We start from the raw sequence: 8,901 nt of genomic DNA on the forward strand, positions 1-8,901 counted from the left end.
GCCTCCTCTTGTAGGCTTTGGAATCTCTTCAAGGGTGAGACTCGATACCCCCTCGTTGCTACCGTCTTCTAGATTGCATCTTGGCTTGGATTGCGTGTTCGCGGTAGGAAATTTTTTGTTTTCTATGCAACGTTATCCTACAGCAAGTATCACTAAGGTAACATCTTGTGAGCCTCATATGGATGTTAGCACAATCTCTACTACAAATGTTATATTGCCATGTGCTAGTCCTTGTAATCCATCTAGTCAAACTAGTGATACACCTTGTGTTGGATTACTCACTTTGCCTTGTTGCTCCAACAATGAAGCTTCTACTTCCTCTAGTACTTGTATTTCTACTAACCATGTAGAGGAAATAAAAGAGCTCGAGGCCCAAGTCCTTTCTTTGAAGAAAGACTTAGAAAAGCATCATGAAGGGAAATCCGCACTTGACAAGATGCTAAGTGTGCAATAATCTCCCAATGACAAGAGTGGACTTGGATTCAACTCCAATAACAAGAACAAGTCCAAGAGCAAGAGCAACAAGAAGAAGGGCCAAGATAAAGTCGATGATCCGGCCAAGTTGGTTTGCTTCAAGTGCAAGGTTGAAGGGCATCATGTTAGATCATGCCCATTGAAGAAGAAGAAGATGCACTTGAGTGAGAAACAACAAGGGAAACGGCCACACGGTCAAGGTCAAGCTCATGCTCGACCTCAAGTTGAAGATAGGCTACTTCCCAAGAAGAATCAAGATATGGTTCCCCAAGAGAAGAAATCAACAAAGAAGAAAAAGGGGAACACTTACTACTTATGCCGTGAGAAGGGGCACTTTGCTTCTTCTTGCTTAGGTGGTACCTTATCTAACCCTATAATTGTTGATGATGATTATTCTCTAGGGAAGGATAAGGATGGCAATGTGTTTGCCAAGTTTGTTGGAACTCAAAGTGGTTTCAAGAAAAGAACCATTTGGGTTGCCAAGCCTATTGTGACTAACCTCTTAGGACCCAACTTGGTTGGGGACCAACAATCTCAAACTTGATCAATAGGTACAAGTGGAGGGCATTGGAGATTTGGCTATTTCATGAAGAATTAAGGGACCTTCATATATTATATTTTTACCAAGCCAAGTCGTATGAAGTATCATCTATATCTTATATCCAATGTTCCTCTTTGTGGTAACTTATACTTCAACTCATCATATTTATTGTAAGTTATTTGCCCCCTTTGCATGTTTGGTTTTGTATCAAATATGTGTTTGTATATGTTGTATCTTACTTGCTTATCTTGTGTATTCAAGTATGCTTGTTTGACTCATCATATACTTGTGTATTGTTTTGAGTCTAATGCATCTTGATGATATCTTATTTGTCTCTCTTTGAAGTGATTAATGGAACATCCCATTTTGGGGGAGTGATATGCTTTGTGCATCTCTCTTTCTTTAAAATGTGTGTACATGGGTACCACTGATACGTCTCCGACGTATCGATAATTTCTTATGTTCCATGCCACATTATTGATGATATCTACATGTTTTATGCACACTTTATGTCATATTCGTGCATTTTCTGGAACTAACCTATTAACAAGATGCCGAAGTGCCGCTTCGTTGTTCTCGCTGTTTTTGGTTTCGAAATCCTAGTAAAGAAATATTCTCGGAATCGGACAAAATCAACGCCCGAGTTCCTATTTTGCCCGGAAGCATCCGAACACACGAGAACCGCCAGAGAGGGGGCACAGGCCCACCAAACCCTAGGCCGGCGCGGCCAAGGGGGGGCCCGCGCCCCCCTATAGTGTCGTCGCCCCTTCGACCTCCTGACGCCGCCTCTTCGCCTATAAGAAGCCCCTTGACCTAAAACCTCGAGACGGAAAAGCCACGGTACGAGAAACCTTCCAGAGCCGCCGCCATCGCGAAGCCAAGATCTGGGGGACAGGAGTCTCTGTTCCGCACGCCGCCGGGACGGGGAAGTGCCCCCGGAAGGCTCCTCCATCGACACCACCGCCATCTTCATCAACGCTGCTGTCTCCCATGAGGAGGGAGTAGTTCTCCATCGAGGCTCGGGGCTGTACCGGTAGCTATGTGGTTCATCTCTCTCCTATGTACTTCAATACAATAATCTCATGAGCTGCCTTACATGATTGAGATTCATATGATGATGCTTGTAATCTAGATGTCGTTATGCTAGTCAAGTGAATTTTAGTTATGTGATCTCCGGAGACTCCTTGTCCCACGTGTGTAAAGGTGACAGTGTGTGCACCGTGTGGGTCTCTTAGGCTATATTTCACAGAATACTTATTCACCGTTATGAATGGCATAGTGAAGTGCTTATTTATATCTCTTTATGATTGCAATGTGTTTTGTATCACAATTTATCTATGTGCTACTCTAGTGATGTTATTAAAGTAGTTTATTCCTCCCGCACGGTGTAATGGTGACGAGTGTGTGCATCCGTGTTAGTACTTGGCGTAGGCTATGATTATGATCTCTTGTAGATTATGAAGTTAACTATTGCTATGATGGTATTGATGTGATCTATTCCTCCTACATAGTGTGAAGGTGACGAGTGTGCATGCTATGTTAGTACTTGGTTTAGTTGTGTTGATCTGTCATGCACTCTAAGGTTATTTAAATATGAACATTGAATATTGTGGAGCTTGTTAACTCCGGCATTGAGGGTTCGTGTAATCCTACACAGTTAGTGGTGTTCATCATCCAACAAGAGGGTGTAGAGTATGCATTTATCTATTCTGTTATGTGATCAAAGTTGAGAGTGTCCACTAGTGAAAGTCTAATCCCTAGGCCTTGTTCCTAAATATCGCTATCGCTGCTTGTTTACTTGCTTTACTCGCGTTACTACTCGCTGCGTTACTACTCGCTTGTTTATCGTCCCGGGCAAAGCACTTTTCTCGGTGCCATTGCTACTACTTATTTATACCACCTGTATTTCACTATCTCTTCGCCGAACTAGTGCACCTATTAGGTGTGTTGGGGACACAAGAGACTTCTTGCTTTGTGGTTGCGGGGTTGCATGAGAGGGATATCTTTGACCTCTTCCTCCCCGAGTTCGATAAACCTTGGGTGATCCACTTAAGGGAAACTTGCTTGCTGTTCTACAAACCTCTGCTCTTGGAGGCCCAACACTGTCTACAGGAAAAGGAGGGGGGCGTAGACATCAAGCTATTTTCTGGCGCCGTTGCCGGGGAGGAAAGGTAAAAGGCACTCATACTTCGGTTCCAGGTGAAGTACTTTTCTGGCGCCATTGTGTTTGTGCTCGAAGCTATTTCCTTTAGATCCTGCAATTGCAACTTTTTGTTTCTTGTTTATACTAGTTAGGCATAATGGAAAACAACAAAAATATGAGAGATCTTTATGAACTTTATCTTGAATTAGGACATGATGTGTTTGAAGAGAGAATTAAAAAACCCATGGAACTTTATATGCATACTAATGGGAATGTTATTAATATGAATGCTTTGAACACTATTGTTGCTAATGCTATGGAAAATTCTAAGCTTGGGGAAGCTGGTTTTGATGAGCTTGATCTTTTTAGTCCCCCAAGAATTGAGGAGAAAATTTACTTTGATGATACTTTGCCTCCTATTTATGATGATTATAATGATAGTAGTCTTTTGTTACCACCTGTTATGGAGGATGAATTTGATTATGATTACAATATGCCTCCTATATTTGATGATGAGAATAATAATGATAGCTACTTTGTTGAATTTGCTCCCACTAGTACTAATAAAATTGATTATGCTTATGTGGAGAGTAATAATTTTATGCATGAGACTCATGATAAGAATGCTTTATGTGATGGTTATATTGTTGAGTTTTCTCATGACACTACTGAAAGTTATTATGAGAGAGGAAAATATGGTGGTAGAAATTTTCATGTTACTAAAACACCTCTCTATATGCTTAAAATCTTGAAGTTGAGCTTGTCTAGTTTTTCTATGCTTGTTGCATTATGCTTCTTGAATTTGTTTATTTACAAGATTCCTTTGCATAGGAAGCATGTTAGATTTAAATGTGTTTTGAATTTGCCTCTTGATGCTCTCTTTTGCTTCAACTACTATTTCTTGCGAGTGCATCATTAAAACTGCTGAGCCCATCTTAATGGCTATAAAGAAAGAACTTCTTGGGAGATAACCCATGTGTTATTTTGCTATAGTACTTTGTTTTATATTTGTGTCTTGGAAGTTGTTTACTACTGTAGCAACCTCTCCTTATCTTAGTTTAGTGTTTCGTTGTGCCAAGTAAAGTCGTTGATAGTAAGGTTCATGCTAGATTTGGATTACTGCGCAGAAACAGATTTCTTTGCTGTCACGAATCTGGGCAAAATTCTCTGTAGGTAACTCAGAAAATTATGCCAATTTACGTGAGTAATCCTCAGATATGTACGCAACTTTCATTCAATTTGAGCATTTTCATTTGAGCAAGTCTGGTGCCCCAATAAAATTCGTCAATACGAACTGTTCTGTTTTTGATAGATTCTGCCTTTTATTTCGCATTGCCGGCTTTGTCATGTTCGATGGATATTTCGATTCCATTGACTTTCAGTAGCTTTGTGCAATGTCCAGAAGTGTTAAAAATGATTATGTCACCTCTGAACATGTATATTTTGATTGTGCACTAACCCTCTAATGAGTTGTTCTAAGTTTGGTGTGGAGGAAGTTTTCAAGGGTCAAGAGAGGAGGATGATATACTACGATCAAGAAGAGTGAAAAGTCTAAGCTTGGGGATGCCCGGTGGTTCACCCTGCATATATCAAGAAGACTCAAGCGTCTAAGCTTGGGGATGCCCAAGGCATCCCCTTCTTCATCGACAACATTATCAGGTTCCTCCCCTGAAACTATATTTTTATTCGGTCACATCTTATGTACTTTACTTGGAGCGTCGGTTTGTTTTTGTTTTTGTTTTGTTTGAATAAATACTTGTGTGGGAGAGAGACACGCTCCGCTGGTTCGTATGAACACATGTGTTCTTAGCTTTTAATGTTCATGGCGAAGTTGAAACTGCTTCGTTAATTGTTATATGGTTGGAAACGGAAAATGCTACATGTAGTAATTGGTAAAATGTCTTGGATAATGTGATACTTGGCAATTGTTGTGCTCATGTTTAAGCTCTTGCATCATATACTTTGCACCTATTAATGAAGAAATACATAGAGCATGCTAAAATTTGGTTTGCATATTTGGTCTCTCTAAGGTCTAGATAATTTCTAGTATTGAGTTTGAACAACAAGGAAGACGGTGTAGAGTCTTATAATGTTTTCAATATGTCTTTTATGTGAGTTTTGCTGCACCGGTTCATCCTTGTGTTTGTTTCAAATAGCCTTGCTATCCTAAGCCTTGTATCGAGAGGGAATACTTCTCATGCATCCAAATACTTGAGCCAACCACTATGCCATTTGTGTCCACCATACCTACCTACTACATGGTATTTCTCCGCCATTCCAAAGTAAATTGCTTGAGTGCTACCTTTAAATTTCTATTCTCTACCTTTGCAATATATAGCTCATGGGACAAATAGCCTAAAAACTATTGTGGTATTGAATATGTACTTATGCACTTTATCTCTTATTAAGTTGCTTGTTGTGCGATAACCATGTTCCTGGGGACGCCATCAACTACTCTTTGTTGAATATCATGTGAGTTGCTATGCATGTTCGTCTTGTCTGAAGTAAGGGAGATTTACCACCTAATGGTTAGAGCATGCATATTGTTAGAGAAGAACATTGGGCCGCTAACTAAAGCCATGATCCATGGTGGAAGTTTCAGTTTTGGACAAATATCCTCAATCTCATATGAGAAAATTAATTGTTGCTACATGCTTATGCATAAAAGAGGAGTCCATTATCTGTTGTCTATGTTGTCCCGGTATGGATGTCTAAGTTGAGAATAATCAATAGCGAGAAATCCAATGCGAGCTTTCTCCTTAGACCTTTGTACGAAGCGGCATAGAGGTACCCCTTTGTGACACTTGGTTAAAACATGTGCATTGCGATAATCCCGGTAATCCAAGCTAATTAGGACAAGGTGCGGGCACTATTAGTATACTATGCATGAGGCTTGCAACTTGTAAGATATAATTTACATAACACATATGCTTTATTACTACCGTTGACAAAATTGTTTCTTGTTTTCAAAACCAAAGCTCTAGCACAAATATAGCAATCGATGCTTTCCTCTTTGAAGGACCATTCTTTTACTTTTATTGTTGAGTCAGTTCACCTATTTCTCTCCACCTCAAGAAGCAAACACTTGTGTGAACTGTGCATTGATTCCTACATACTTGCATATTGCACTTATTATATTACTTTACATTGACAATATCCATGAGATATACATGTTATAAGTTGAAAGCAACCGCTGAAACTTAATCTTCCTTTGTGTTGCTTCAATACCTCTACTATGAATTATTGCTTTATGAGTTAACTCTTATGCAAGACTTATTGATGCTTGTCTTGAAAGTACTATTCATGAAAAGTCTTTGCTTTATGATTCAGTTGTTTACTCATGTCATTACCATTGTTTTGGATTGCTGCATTCATTACATGTGTTTACAATATTATGATCAAGTTTATGATGGCATGTCACTCCGGAAATTATCTTTGTTATCGTTTACCTGCTCGGGACGAGCGAAACTAAGCTTGGGGATGCTGATACGTCTCCGACGTATCGATAATTTCTTATGTTCCATGCCACATTATTGATGATATCTACATGTTTTATGCACACTTTATGTCATATTCGTGCATTTTCCGGAACTAACCTATTAACAAGATGCCGAAGTGCCGATTCTTTGTTTTACTGCTGTTTTTGGTTTCGAAATCCTAGTAAAGAAATATTCTCGGAATCGGACGAAATCAACGCCCAGGTTCCTATTTTGCCCGGAAGCATCCAGAACACACGAGAACCGCCAGAGAAGGGGCACAGGCCCACCAAACCCTAGGCCGGCGCGGCCAAGGGGGGGCCCGCGCCCCCCTATAGTGTCGTCGCCCCTTCGACCTCCTGACGCCGCCTTTTCGCCTATAAGAAGCCCCTCGACCTAAAACCTCGAGACGGAAAAGCCACGGTACGAGAAACCTTCCAGAGCCGCCGCCATCGCGAAGCCAAGATCTGGGGGACAGGAGTCTCTGTTCCGGCACGCCGCCGGGACGGGGAAGTGCCCCCGGAAGGCTCCTCCATCGACACCACCGCCATCTTCATCAACGCTGCTGTCTCCCATGAGGAGGGAGTAGTTCTCCATCGAGGCTCGGGGCTGTACCGGTAGCTATGTGGTTCATCTCTCTCCTATGTACTTCAATACAATAATCTCATGAGCTGCCTTACATGATTGAGATTCATATGATGATGCTTGTAATCTAGATGTCGTTATGCTAGTCAAGTGAATTTTACTTATGTGATCTCCGGAGACTCCTTGTCCCACGTGTGTAAAGGTGACGAGTGTGTGCACCGTGTGGGTCTCTTAGGCTATATTTCACGGAATACTTATTCACTGTTATGAATGGCATAGTGAAGTGCTTATTTATATCTCTTTATGATTGCAATGTGTTTTGTATCACAATTTATCTATGTGCTACTCTAGTGATGTTATTAAAGTAGTTTATTCCTCCTGCACGGTGTAATGGTGACGGTGTGTGCATCCGTGTTAGTACTTGGCGTAGGCTATGATTATGATCTCTTGTAGATTATGAAGTTAACTATTGCTATGATGGTATTGATGTGATCTATTCCTCCTACATAGTGTGAAGGTGACGAGTGTGCATGCTATGTTAGTACTTGGTTTAGTTGTGTTGATCTGTCATGCACTCTAAGGTTATTTAAATATGAACATTGAATATTGTGGAGCTTGTTAACTCCGGCATTGAGGGTTCGTGTAATCCTACACAGTTAGTGGTGTTCATCATCCAACAAGAGGGTGTAGAGTATGCATTTATCTATTCTGTTATGTGATCAAAGTTGAGAGTGTCCACTAGTGAAAGTCTAATCCCTAGGCCTTGTTCCTAAATATCGCTATCGCTGCTTGTTTCTCGCTTTCACTGCGTTACTACTCGCTGCGTTACTACCGCTTGTTCTATCGTCCTGGGCAAAGCACTTTTCCGGTGTCGTTGCTACTACTTATTTATACCACTCGTATTTCACTATCTCTTCGCCGAACTAGTGCACCTATTAGGTGTGTTGGGGACACAAGAGACTTCTTGCTTTGTGGTTGCGGGGTTGCATGAGAGGGATATCTTTGACCTCTTCCTCCCTGAGTTCGATAAACCTTGGGTGATCCACTTAAGGGAAACTTGCTGCTGTTCTACAAACCTCTGCTCTTGGAGGCCCAACACTGTCTACAGGAAAAGGAGGGGGCGTAGACATCAACCACCACTTAGTATTGATGTTGCAAGATTATCTAGTCACTATGTGGTGTGTCATACTCATGAGGAATTCAAATTCTAAATATCCATTAATCATCTCTAGTTGAATTTTAGTTGACTCTTATTTAGAAGAAATGACTTATCACATTATGGGGGAGTAATATGTTTTGTACATATCACAAGCCTAGAAAATGTGAACATATGAGGTTATGCCACTTAGAGTTGATGCTCTTAATTATCTTGTTCCTAGGTGGCATGTTTGCTCAAACAAGCTCCACTTGTAGTAAAAAGATTTTATTGCTCATCTTTTGGTTCTTGTTTGAATATGAAATTCTTGGTGCGGTTTTTCCTCAAATACATATCTCTATATCTTATTTGGGACACCGTTTGCTTCAAGTTATTCTAATCATTGCCGTGCGTGATTGTGTGACTAGTTGAAGTTATCAAGAATCTTCATCCGTGCATAGTGCATAATTCTATATACTTATCCTATGCCTTTTATTGTGAAGTTGATCCTTACTATCATTGTCAATACTCCACCGGAAATTATTTC

The sequence above is a fragment of the Lolium rigidum genome, chromosome 6 (assembly GCF_022539505.1).
Source record: "Lolium rigidum isolate FL_2022 chromosome 6, APGP_CSIRO_Lrig_0.1, whole genome shotgun sequence".
Lineage (NCBI taxonomy): Eukaryota > Viridiplantae > Streptophyta > Magnoliopsida > Poales > Poaceae > Lolium > Lolium rigidum.